General features: G+C 34.7%; 1 protein-coding gene and 1 long non-coding RNA gene across 5 annotated transcripts in view; one reads left to right on the forward strand and one right to left on the reverse strand.

Annotated features, from left to right (window-relative positions):
* LOC143222523 (uncharacterized) overlaps positions 1 to 13,301 on the reverse strand; it is a 55,979-nt gene that overhangs the window by 22,928 nt on the left and 19,750 nt on the right. The gene's annotated exons all lie outside the window — the stretch shown is intronic.
* LOC143222522 (uncharacterized) overlaps positions 1 to 13,301 on the forward strand; it is a 95,712-nt gene that overhangs the window by 3,426 nt on the left and 78,985 nt on the right. The gene's annotated exons all lie outside the window — the stretch shown is intronic.

Genomic DNA, 13,301 nt, shown 5'->3' on the forward strand with positions numbered 1-13,301 from the left:
TTTCTAGAAGTTCGTTGTTCGGGCGTGTACTGGGTTTGGTGGCACTAAGTTACCAGCAGTGTTGTTGTTCGGGCGTGTACTGGGTTTGGTGGCACTAAGTTACCAGCAGTGTTGTAGTTTTCTGGGTTTGGTGGCACTAAGTTATCAGTTGTTCGGGCGTGTACTGGGTTTGGTGGCACTAAGTTACCAGCAGTGTTGTAGTTTTCTAGAAGTTCGTTGTTCGGGCGTGTACTGGGTTTGGTGGCACTAAGTTATTAGCAGTGTTGTAGTTTCTAGAAGTTCGTTACGACTGTTGTTATTCCCAAAGTGATTTCATTTATCTTTTGAAGTCTAAGCTGGTTCATATTTAACACTTCTTTAGGTATACAAAAATGACCCATGAAAGTCAGTCTTTATTTTCTGTTTGTTTTCTCTTAGTTTTCATATTTTTTTACATAATATCGACAGCGAAACGAACATTTTGAATCTTAGTTACAGGTGATATCAAAGGTCGGTACTTACAAGCAGAATTCACTGTTAACCTTTATTTTAACAATTGCATATACATATCATACACACATATTTTTCATCAGTATAGTGGCTCATTACATGTATTTTCATTTGTCTAAAAAATAAAATCTCCTATAAGTAATGTAGTGACCACCAGTAAGGACACCACATACTTTACCGGAAAATTCAAGCATGAATTATAATTGTTTAAATGTTTGTAGAAATAGAAAACAATGTTTACGTCACGGTCTCATTTGAAACTTATCCTTTGTTCTTTAGATTACTTCATATAAGCACAAACTACTGAAAATTATTCGTATTAGCTAAGCCTCCCGAACAAAAACAACAAAAAAGAAGAAATGAAAAAAGTACACGTCACAGATACGTTTCTCTTCTCCCACGTGCTTCTGGCCAGGCAGGCGGGTAACAAGAACAAACTAATCGACCAACGTTGGTTTAACCAACGTTATTGTCCGCTTTGCTCGGCGGGATCAGAGCTTCTTACCATCTGTCGCCTCATTGACAGACAACTGGTATCCTTGTGGATCTCTCGGGGATATCTTAATTTCACGGAGGGCGGGATGTCGAGGGTGGGTTGAAACATTGCCGCAGGAAATATTGCAAGATGTACGTTCTTATGTTTGGAACTAGTTTGTTTTGAAGTTCGCGCAAAGCTACACGAGGATTATCTGCGCTAGTTGTCCCTAATTTAGTAGTGTTAGACTAGAGGTAAGGCAGCTAGTCATCACCACACACCGCCAACTCTTGAGCTACTCTTTTGACCAACGAATAGCGGGATCGACTATTATAACGTCCCCACGGCTGAAAGGGCGAACGTGTTTAGTGTGACGGGGATTCAAACCCGCGACCCTCAGGTTACGAGTTAAGCGCCCAAACCACCTGGTCTGTTTGGAAGGACAATAAACAGTTACTTGTACAAAGATCACGTGATACATGCAGATCCTATGGAAGGTGTAAAGAATGAAGGTATTTCCTGACGTCACACTAAACCAGATAACATAAGTACAGAAGTAAATGAAAAAGGAATAGCTGATTCGTTTGTATTCTTTGGGCAAAGATAACAAGAATTATTCATCCATAACACTTCTAATTTCGAAACGATGGAGTAGAAGGAAGGTCAGCTGATAAACACCAACCGCTGTTAACCTTTGAGTTACTTTTGTCCAAACAAATAATGAATCTTATGTCGCATCTACAGACCCAAAGTACGGAGGGTGTTCTTGCGGCAAAATAAAGCAAACCACAATTCTCAGGAAAATCCAAAGCGATTTATCAAATAATGAAACTGCCACCATTCTTCTACCGATTTAAACACAAACATAAAACATTACATTTATTATACATCGGACACTTCTAGTAGTTTGAAATACCTTGGAAATAGATATGATTGTGTTTTTATCAAAGATATATTTTATTCTTAGTTTTGAAATTCTAAACAAGTTCCCTGTTTGTTTCTTCCATTGTGGGATATATCGTTTACATAAATTAGGCGTTACTGCAGGGTTAACAACGGTTTGTCTGTTTATATTTTATATTTGTGGTCAGAACTAATGTTTCATGCGATGGTTAACAGATTTCGAAATTGTGTACCTTTTAATCGTATACTTCAGATTATTACACCTAGTATTCGGCACAACTCATGAATTAATATTTTAAAACTGGACTGGTTAAGTTACTGAACTGGAAATGTGTTTATTAAAATAAATATACAATGTAATATAATTTCAGACAGTTCACTAATCAACATATATAAAAACACCTGACAAAAATGTATTGTAAGCCATACTTAAAACTCAGTTACAAAAACTTCCTTTTCATACGTAGTTTTAAAAGTTGGTCCGGTTCCCACTAGCTAAAATAGAATTTTGTTCCTCAAAACAACAAAAACGGACTGTCATGTTTTCCTAATATGGAGAAACGTCGATTTGTTGATTGGCTGTTCTAGTTGCACACGAACTAACAAGTCACTTGACACTTTTCTAGTAATACATTAACAAGTCACTCAGCATTTTTCTAGTAGCACGTGTACTAACAAGTCACTCAATGTTTTTAGTAACACATGCACTAACAAGTCACTCAACATTTTTCTCGTAACACATGCACTAACAAGTCACTCAACATTTTCTAGTAACACAAGTACTGATAAGTTACTCAACATTTTTCTCGTAACACATGCACTAACAAGACACTCAATATTTTCTAGTAACACAAGTACTGATAAGTTACTCAACATTTTTCTCGTAACACATGCACTAACAAGTCACTCAATATTTTCTAGTAACACAAGTACTGATAAGTTACTCAACATTTTTCTCGTAACACATGCACTAACAAGTCACTCAACGCTCAAAAATTCAACTACATGTGTTTCTGATGTCAGAAAATTAATTAATTAACTCTTTAATGAGCGGAAATGCAAAACTTTCAGTTGAGTTTAGATAGTAAAACAATAGTTTTATTTTATTAAGTTAAAATAAAACATTCTTACTATTAAATTATCTCAAATTAATATTTAAAAAGTTATTATTTTAATTAGTTAAATTAAAATTACATGTAATTATTATTTAAACTAGCTTTAAAAAGAAAATATTGATAATTGTTTTATTACATTAAAATAAAAAAATTGTGAAATAATCACTAATTTGCGCTTAACAACAAACAATTATTGTGTTTAAAAATCTTTTAATTTGACTACAGTTGTTCATGCATGTAGATCATATTATGGTATAACACCAAATTAAATACAATTTGATCTCCTAAACAAATACCGTGAACTCTCGGATAGATCAGTCCAAGATTAATTTATAATCTCTGGCGCTTCTTATTTGTGTGTGTTTTTCTTATAGCAAAGCCACATCGAGCTATTTGCTGAGTGACACTTCTCGTATTTGCTAAAATGGTTTCATTTGACTTTCGAAATCTTAATAGCTTCTTAATTAACATTCAAAAATGACCCATGAAGGTCAGTTTCTAGGGACATGACTTTAAAATCCCTTTGTTTTCTCTTAAATTCCACATTTTTTCCGTATTGTCTTCAACCAAACACAAAATATTAACTTGAAAGGTGACTTAAATCGTTCTCTTATCTTTACATCCAACATTTGAATTATCGTGTGTGTTATAGGAAACTACAAGTTTAAGATTTGTTTTTCTACTTTGTAGAACAGGAATTTACCATTACAAATAGACAAGGCCCGGCATGGCCAGGTGGTTAAGGCACTCGACTCGTAATCCGAAGGTCGCGTTATAATGTAACGGTCAATCCCATTATTCGTTGCTAAAATAGTAGTCCAAGAGTTAGCGGTGGGTGGTGATGACTAGCTAGTTGCCTTTCCTCTGGTCTTGCACTGCTAAATTAGGGGCGGCTAGTGCAGATAGCTCTCGTGTAGCTTTGCGCGAAATTCAAAAACAAATAGACAATTTCCTGTAATTACTATACCACATAAAGAAACGTATATAAAGTGGTACTGAGAATACTATTTTTATTGACAGTATAACCAATATTACCGACAACCACAGCCTAACTTTCACACTATGTCGTGCAAAGTATGTTATGATATTACGCTTAAACATATAGGTTTAGCACCAGTTAACGATGGTGGTATGATTTTTAGAAATTATGGACACATTTTACTTCAAGTCCTTTAGTGGACTTGCTGGGTTATTTTCACATACATCACTATCTCGATATTTTAGAACAGTGTGTAGGATTGCCTAACTTACATTTGTGGGAAGACATTTATTTCACAGTGAGTGGTTTATTTCCTTCAATAAAAATCTTTTGTTATCAGTAAAGTAAGGTTTTATCTCTGTTCCATTTTCAAATACCTGTTCAAGGACTATTTTGTAAAATCTCCATCTCTTTCTAGGGATATATACATCAGTCTTTTCTCTCTCTCTTTCTAGATATATATACATCAGTTTTTACTCTCTCTTTCTAGAGATATATACGCCAGTTTTTTACTCTCTCTCTCTCTATCTGTCTAGATATATATACCTCAGTCTTTACCTCCTCTCTCTCTGTCTAAGATATAAATACCTGTCTTTACTCTCTCTCTCTAGAGATATATATACCTCAGTCTTTACTCTCTCTCTCTAGAGATATATACTTCAGTCTTTACTCCTTCTTTCTCTGTCTAGATATACATACGTCAGTCTTTACCCCCCTCTCTCTGTCTAGAATCTCTAGATAAACATACGTCAGTCTTTACTCTCTCTCCATAGCTTTGAGATTTCAAACGTGAATTTTTGTAAATCTGAATTTTTATTATTGTTTAAGAAATCCCTGCATGTAAATATAAAATTTTCAATAAAATTGGTTCAGAGAACCAACAAACCCCCTCTACTTCCGACTGTCTTTACCCCCTCCTTTTTACAACGCTTCAAAATGTATTTATTTCTGTCTTAGAAGAACGTTAAGAGAGAAAGATCACATTTAAGTGTCTGTCTCTTTCATATATATTATATATGTATACATGTATGTAAGAAAAATTGAAACTTACTCTAACGAGTAACACAAACTAGTTAAATTATCGGGAAAACAACCAATACGCAAAAACCACACTTGTTTGGAACGATGATTTATTTCCTTTTATTAGTTTTTCAAGTAAATCAGTGCAGCCACTCTTGAGAGCTGTGATTAGAGGTCTTCTGTATGTAGATCTCGAGTATCTGGCTAAGTATAGATGCTTGCTTTCAATGATCCTTTGTTTGCCCTATACTAATTATCATATGGGCCACTGGATCCATTCCTGATAAACCCCTGAAATCCATCAACAGTTACAGTGATTAAGAATCTTTCAGTGGTAAGCCGGTTTCCTACAGTTATAACTGTATACATTAAAATGTACAAAAAGGGTATCAAAGTTAATGACACGATTAGCTCTGATGCTATCGTGACCCGCTTTGTCGCGTGCTTCCGAGGTTATTCAATCCCAAAAAGTCTAGGAACGAAGAACGGATCACAAGCGTTTATAGTTTGTTTGACAATTGTTTATTTTCTACTTGTCAATGAGCTCTTATGCCTCTTAAGTGGGCGGTAAACATTCCTTAAGAAAAAGAAAAGAAGAACGTTCTCCACCGTTCGTAAGTCTTTGGGATCTGGTTCCACAGTTTCACCAGACACGATTTTATTGGTGGAAATATCGTTGACGTTTTGTAGAGTGTATCTAATAAATGTAAAACCAATATATTCTAGGAAAACTGTCTTTTAAAACGATCACCAGTTTACTTGTGGAAGTGTTTTGTTATTTTTTTTAGTTTGTAGTTGATAATCTATTATTTATATCATATTATCAAAACTGGACACTAGGGTGCTTTTTCCAACTGTAAATATTGATTGATGAATAATTTAAAAAACAAAGTAGAAGGCCGTATACTTTGAAGGTTTTCTAATGTCATCTTCTGTAGAGTAAATCTAGGATTTGAAATTTGAATGAAAAGTGCTTTTCTCTTTACTTATAATCCGTGAATTTTGCACATTCTATGTCTCTAAACATCAAATTACAGTTTAAGGACATTTTATCTTTCTTAAATTAGTATTTGTTTGTCTTCAGATACTTGCAGCCGGTTAACTGATCCTGTCGTTAACTCTTGGGTTACTTTTGTCTGACTAAATAGTACATATTTACTCCACTCCGTATTCTCTCTCTCAATAGAGGTGTATAGGTTAGTCGTTGCTACACTTCAGTGAAGAGTCAACTGTCACCCTCATAACGCATCCACGACTTCTCAGTTTTTTCGCGGTAAAAGGACAATAATAATAGACACACAAATTCACAGCCCATCATACTAACCACGTAATTAAGATTATCACTAGTTGTTGTGGTTTCCAGATTTTAAAATACCATTGAGGTCAAGAACTTAAAGTCCAAGCTGTTATTTATCCAATTTTTAATCTAATTACCAAATGGTGTCAAGATTGATTTTAGAGTAAAATAATTACAATACAGTAAAAACAACTATGTTACTGCTTTTAGAATCGTATTACTAAATGTCTTTCAAACTTTGAGTTGAACGTTTATGCATTAAGAGTGTGTGTGTGTATGTTTTCTTATAGCAAAGCCACATTGGGCTATCTGCTGTGTCCACCGAGTGGAATAAAACCTCTGATTTTAGCGTTGTAAATCCGAAGACTTTCCGCTGTCCCAGCGAGGAACTATACATTAAGAAGGTGTTAAGAGCAATGACGTCAGCTTTACGTGAAAACTAAGTGAAGAAATTAGATATTGTAAAATTAGTTTAAGCCAAATTTGAGTTTCACGTACACTCCTAACATTTATAGACTCGCTCGTATTTTCTTCTTTTCAGTTTGGCAAAAATCGAACCACATGTTTGTTAGTTGTGACATAAAAAACAACTAAGCTTTTCCCATTGATGGGCAAGTTCTAAAAAATTATTTTTGCTACTATGTTTTTCGTTATTTTTTAAGCATTAGTTTGGGGTTTGTACTTCAAAACATTTAAACACAAAATGGTACACGAGTCTATAGAAATAACTACACCTTTTCCATCAATAGTTAAGTTTTAAAAGGATTATTTTCTGTTACTATGTGTTTCATCTTTTTTGTTTTTTAGGTAGGCGTTCGTACTTCGAAAACTTTAAATAAAAAATGGTGCACGAATTTGAAAAGTTTCAGAACCACTGTATCATAGAATATATCCATTTAGATCAGCTGATTACTTATACTGCGAGGAATTTCATATTTTTAGATATAATACATTAATATTCATTGCTGATTGGGCACAAATTCCACATACACGTTTTATACTGTGAGCTACAAACGTATATTGTAGTACTTGAGCCCAATGTGCAAACAATTCCTACATTCAACTCTTACATTGATAACCAGAAAAACATGTTTCGCAGTATTTTAGCTCAATCTGGTAAAACAATTGATACATTCAACTTTTTCGCTGGAAACCAGAAACGTGCCTTCCAGTATTTCAGCTAATAAGCAGCGCCGGTAATAGTAGGTCAAGATTACTAACGCATGACGAACTTAACCGCCCCCTACAGGCCTTCGACAAACACCAGGCATGATTAATCGAACTTTGAATCTCATCGTAGCATGATTCCAGCTTCACCTTGTTGATGGTGTTTTGTACTCGTTTGTTTTTTTCGTAGCTCACATATACCTCTCCTTTCCCATACAAATTTTACCGCCTCTTGCTTTAAATTGTTAGATTTTTTTATTTTGTTACAATTTTAAAAACACTTTTCCTTCCATCTGTTGCGAGTATACAGAAGGATACATGTTGTATTGTTTTGGAATTTCAACCTTTGCTCAGCTTCATTAAGCGCTATGAGGCAATGTTTTTTCGAAAATATATTATAACAAAATAAGAAATTATCACATTAGATTATAGCACGGTGCAAAAGATACTGTGCGTACAAATATCATACTGTGCTAACGTTATGTGCTCAGTGGGTTTTTATGACAGTAAAAGGTTTCAACCAGTTCGTCAAATTCCAATTTAAACGAAGACTAGAAACTGCGTTTTGGTGGAAATGACAAAGAAAACAAAAAACGGTTGATTTTCCTAGTAATATGTAGTAAAAGCGCATATAGAAACTAATAAAATATAGAACGTAAGACTATACACCAGATATGCGATTGTTAGTTGTACGTGCACTTCCTGATGAAAGTCCTGCAGATGTGGAGCACTTCTCAAATGGGTGAAGTATTTTAAAACTGAAACTTCATACACATGCAGCTGCGAGCATTGGAATTCGTAAAAGCATAACTGATGAAAAGCTACTCCGCTAGGGTTCGCTGGCTGCAGACTGTTGATAACAAGGTGATGGCAGGCACACTGCGGAAACTTTAACTGGAAACTAAGTATAGTTACAAAATTGAGATAAATTCACTCGCAGCTGCCACCAGAAATGCCGGTTCTGTGGATGATAGCAGTGATAAAAAACAACAATAACAAATTTTAATGTGATGGAAGCAAACAGACAGATGTGTTGTCGCATTACCAGATGTCACATAAAGTTACTTATAATGTCATTTACTTCTGTCAACCTTCTATATCACAGCTTTCCTCTAGTTCTTCCCTTTTCGCAATTCGTTGTTGACGAGAGTACCTCTAGGGTCAATCTAAGAATTCAAATAAGTAGCAAAGGCAAGTAGAGATTTATTGCTCTTTAATTTCTGTTCGTGTCACGTTTCGGTCATTTCTGAAACACTGAAACTACGCGTAGTAATTACACACGGTTGGAAAAATACAGAAATTAGATACACTATTTAGTTTGATGAGCTAAGACCAAAGTTTGTTTCAAGAACATATACACGTTGTTTAAATTATACTTTTGTTTAGGAGACGGCATTATTCTAATGTTACTACTGTCAAATGAAATACGATTTTCCGGATAAAAACAAACAAACTTTAAAGGAATAAATATTACGTTATGAGATAGTTTTGTTTTAAATTAGTAAACAACACAAGTTAGTAGGGTTTCGAGTCCCTGTAGTGAAAAACAAATGTTTGTTAATTCTGATTTATTTAATCTTGCATGTAGGCCTTCACCCACCAAAGAAAAGAAAAGAGAACAGCATTACAACATAATTAATCTAATTGTAACCCTCCTACTGCGGCACAGCGGGTTGACTGATGACTTTAGCACTAGAAACTGGCTTTCGATACCTGTGGTGGGCAGAGCACAAATAACTCGTTGTATAGCTTTGTGCTTAACTTCAAACAAACAAACTTCATTATTAAGTTTGGTTTTTGGTTCACTGTCTTCAGAAATTACTTTGAAGATATAATTTGAAAACACTTGATTTCTTTTTTTACAGTACTGAAATACTATTATAATAAATAATATTTATATAATTAATTTGTATTATATTTGTATGAATTTATATTATATTATAGACTTCATCTAATATTTGCACTCGTATTTTAGGATGTTTCATGAATTCAACATCTTTGTTATCGTTACAAACAACAACACCTATGCAAGAGAATTTCTCTTGCTCAATATTCTGTTCTTTCTACTTTAGTTTGTTTTGAATTTTCGCGCAAAGCTACTCGAGGGCTATCCGCGTTAGCCGTCCCTAATTTAGCAGTGTAAGACTAGAGGGAAGGCAGCTAGTCATCACCACCCACCGCCAATTTTGGGCTACCTTTTTTTTACAAACGAATAGTGGGATTGACAGTAACATTACAACGCCTCCACGGCTGAAAGGGCGAATATGTTTGGTGCGACGTGGATTCGAACCCACGATCCTGGGATTACGAGTCGAGTGCCTTAACCACCTGGCCCTTTCTATTTTAGACGAGTGATTAATATGTTATTTAAAACCGTTCTTGTAACTGAAGTGTATCCAATACAGTATTTTAAATTCCTCTGCACTTTAAAACTAAACTAATTTAGCAATATTTCCTCACTAACAGTTTGTTTTCAAAAATAAATTGAATAAATTGAAAACAAAAATGGGTTGCTATAGTAGGAGAGATTTCTGTACCAGAGTAAACGAGTCCTTTTAAGATCCTTATCTGTATATAGTAAATATTGTGTTGTATGACACTGAGTGGAGATTTAAACAGGCAAGAATAAATGGGTTCAAGTACCGCAAACTTAACGTAAGATATTCCGTGCAAACCGATTCAAAATGGCGACATTTTTGACAGGGTCAAATGATGGAGTACTCTCATGCGTCGTGTCTCTCTTCTGCTTAAGTAGCCAACAAAGATTCCCACCATTTGAAAATTGGATTACTTCATAGAATAGTAGCTTTAGAGGTTTGAGGACTTAGGAATATCTGTATTCTTTTGTATGAATGAAAAGAATTACCCACGCCACGTCTTTAGGCCTTTTAAAGTGGAAAGTGCAAAAAGATGTAAGTAGATATTTTTTTATAGTTTGTAATCAACATACTTCAACGCCAAGATAGCTGCTTTTATAAATGAGGTTTGTCACGCATATGTTCATTTTTATGTTTTCCTTTTGATAACCATACAACCAAGCTTAAGCGCTTCCTGGGATGGATCTTAGACCCCTTATCGTCTGTCGTTGATTGGTTTACAGAAAAAACAAATATTATTGTCTCATTTCTCAAAATATCTATTTTAAAACAATCCTGACAGCTACAACAATTACTGAACACTCTGTGCAAGTGACTGGCTGTTTTTAGTTTTATCTACTCATTTCTGTTCTGAACCAGTTATGTAATAAATCTTGTAAAATAGAAATGATGACAAGAAGTTATTGAGATTCTAGTCCGTGTTACCGTCCGATTTGAATACAATAACTCAAAATAATACCTTTAACACCAGATAAGTCTGTATAAAAATATAGACTAATTAGATGTAGTAGACTAGAGTGGCTGTGATGTTTTACTTATAATTGCTTCTGCAATTATTTTCATATTTATTGCACTGTAATAAATCACCCTATTAGTGTCCTTAGTAAACTTTTTGAGTCGGTAATATTGCTTGTTTGTGAATTTTGCGAAAAACTACATGAGGGCTATCTACGCTAACCATCCCTAATTTAACAGTGTAAGTTTGTTTTTTTGTTTTTGTATTTCGCACAAAGCTACTCGAGGGCTATCTGTGCTAGCCGTCCCTAATTTAGTAGTGTAAGACTAGAGGGAAGGCAGCTAGTCTTCACCACCCACCGCCAACTCTTGGGCTATTCTTTTAACAAAGAATAGGGGGATTTACCGTTACATTATAACACCCCCACGGCTGAAAAGGCGAGCATGTTTGGTGTGACGTGGATTCGAACCCACGACCCTCGGATTACGAGTCGCACGTCTTAACCCACCTGGCCATGCCGAGCCCCAAAAGAAGATAAATTAAAGAAAAAGGTTAGATAGTTCAGGATGTCTCGTTACAATTTGCTTGAGTAACAAGGATTGGTTTGTTTGAAATTTCGCACAAAGTTACACGAGGGCTCTCTGCGCAGATTAACAAGGAAGAAATTGCTAGGCTAAACAAAAGACATATGTTCAATTTATTATAAATAACAAACAAAATTGTTTTGTCTGCTTCATGAATCGAAGATCACAGGGAGTAGAAACTTAGTGACATCATGAAAAGTTTAATAATAGTGTGGGTGACAGTCGTCTGCTCAAAATTTAAGGGTGCTGTAAAATCAACTCAGTAGCTACAAAACTGCGCCATTGATATATTGTGATATCTCTTTATTTGTATCGTGTTCAACGTATAGAAGGGTTGTTGGTAATGGTTTCTTTCTTTAACAAAAAAAAACCACCAAAATTCGAGGCCAAAAGAGGGCGGGATAATCTTCGTGTGGTGTCTGCTCGACCCTGAGGCATATTGTGTGTGTGGTGGAGAGTAGTACGTGGCTTAGTGTGCGGTTGGTTTGTCATTTTCTTCCCTACTTACATAAAACAGCTGCAGAAAAATTTAGCAAGACTGTGATTTTATTTTTTATGCCGTAGGGTCATTTAATAAATGTAGTCGTAATGACTCAATTGTTCATCTTTTTACAATTTTCCCCAAGCCTGCTAGAAGATGCAGTCGTTTTAAAACGCTTAGGCTTAATATAACAGGTTTATAAAGTGGTTACTACTTTAGCGAAGTTTCGAACCGTTTAGAAACAAGGTCATGGTTTTATCATAAGAGGCTAAATATATATTATAAGTATACCTTTGATAATGGACTGAAAACCCGACGTAGTTCCAAATTTCATATTTAAACGTAATTAAATTTCAAAACTAATAACGACCGTTTGCATTTACTGTGAATTTTACACTAATAAAACAATCAAAGGTTTGTCGGGTTTGTCATAACGTTATAGCAACGATAAGACAGACCATTATTATAAATAAGATAATTTAAAAAATTAAACTTAAAATGGGGTAATATGGATCATTAAAAACTAATAAAATACAAAGATATTTTCAAGTTATAGCTAAAAGTAAAACAAAGTAGGCTGGAAATATTGTCTACATTATTTTCTGAAGCTACGAATCTCTATTTTGACGCCTCCCCCAGTAGCACAGTGGTTGGTATGTCTGCAGACTTGCAATACTAGAAACCTGGTTTTAATACCCGTAATGGAAAGAACACAGATAGCTCATTGTACAATTTTGTGCTAACATACAACCAAATGTAAAAAAAAATCCTATTTTGACTCCAAGTTTTTACTACTTATCAAATTTAGTCAAAACAGAGATTTGTAGCTTGAGAAATTAACGTCGAGAGTATTTCCAGCCAACTTTGTTAGCACAGATAGTCGAGAGTATTTCCAGCCTACTTTGTTAGCACAGATAGTCGAGAGTATTTCCAGCCTACTTTGTTAGCGCAGATAGCTTAGTGTAGCTTTGCGCGAAATTCAAAAAACAAACATCTTTTGAAGTTTTTGTTGTAGCCTTGAAAATAGAATTTTTGCATTTTGATTTAGTTTGTTTCTGTACATTTCTGACAATGACTGTTTCCCTTTTCAAATTAACAATTATTAATTTTCTTGTTTCTTAAGGGTTTTTTTCATGTCCATGTATGGAAAACAAATTTTAAGCTACATACTACTTACACATGGATTCATTTGAATGTTACATGTTTTGCAACAGTTTAGTGTTGCGTTTGCTTTCTTTCCACCCAACCATTCATTATTCACTGAGCCAAATGGTTTTGTGGCTGCGTCTTCGTGTAAACACGCATTTAACAAGCGTCAGGGGACGTCGTTCAAAACAGCATCGTATTTATTGTTATGTATTTATATATATGTAAATCAATTTTCAGTGAAAAAAATCAGCCTTTTTTCAACAGGTCATGGACATTTGCAGCATTTCATGTAGTATGCATGTCTAAGGT

Source organism: Tachypleus tridentatus, chromosome 8 (genome assembly GCF_004210375.1).
Source record: "Tachypleus tridentatus isolate NWPU-2018 chromosome 8, ASM421037v1, whole genome shotgun sequence".
NCBI lineage: Eukaryota > Metazoa > Arthropoda > Merostomata > Xiphosura > Limulidae > Tachypleus > Tachypleus tridentatus.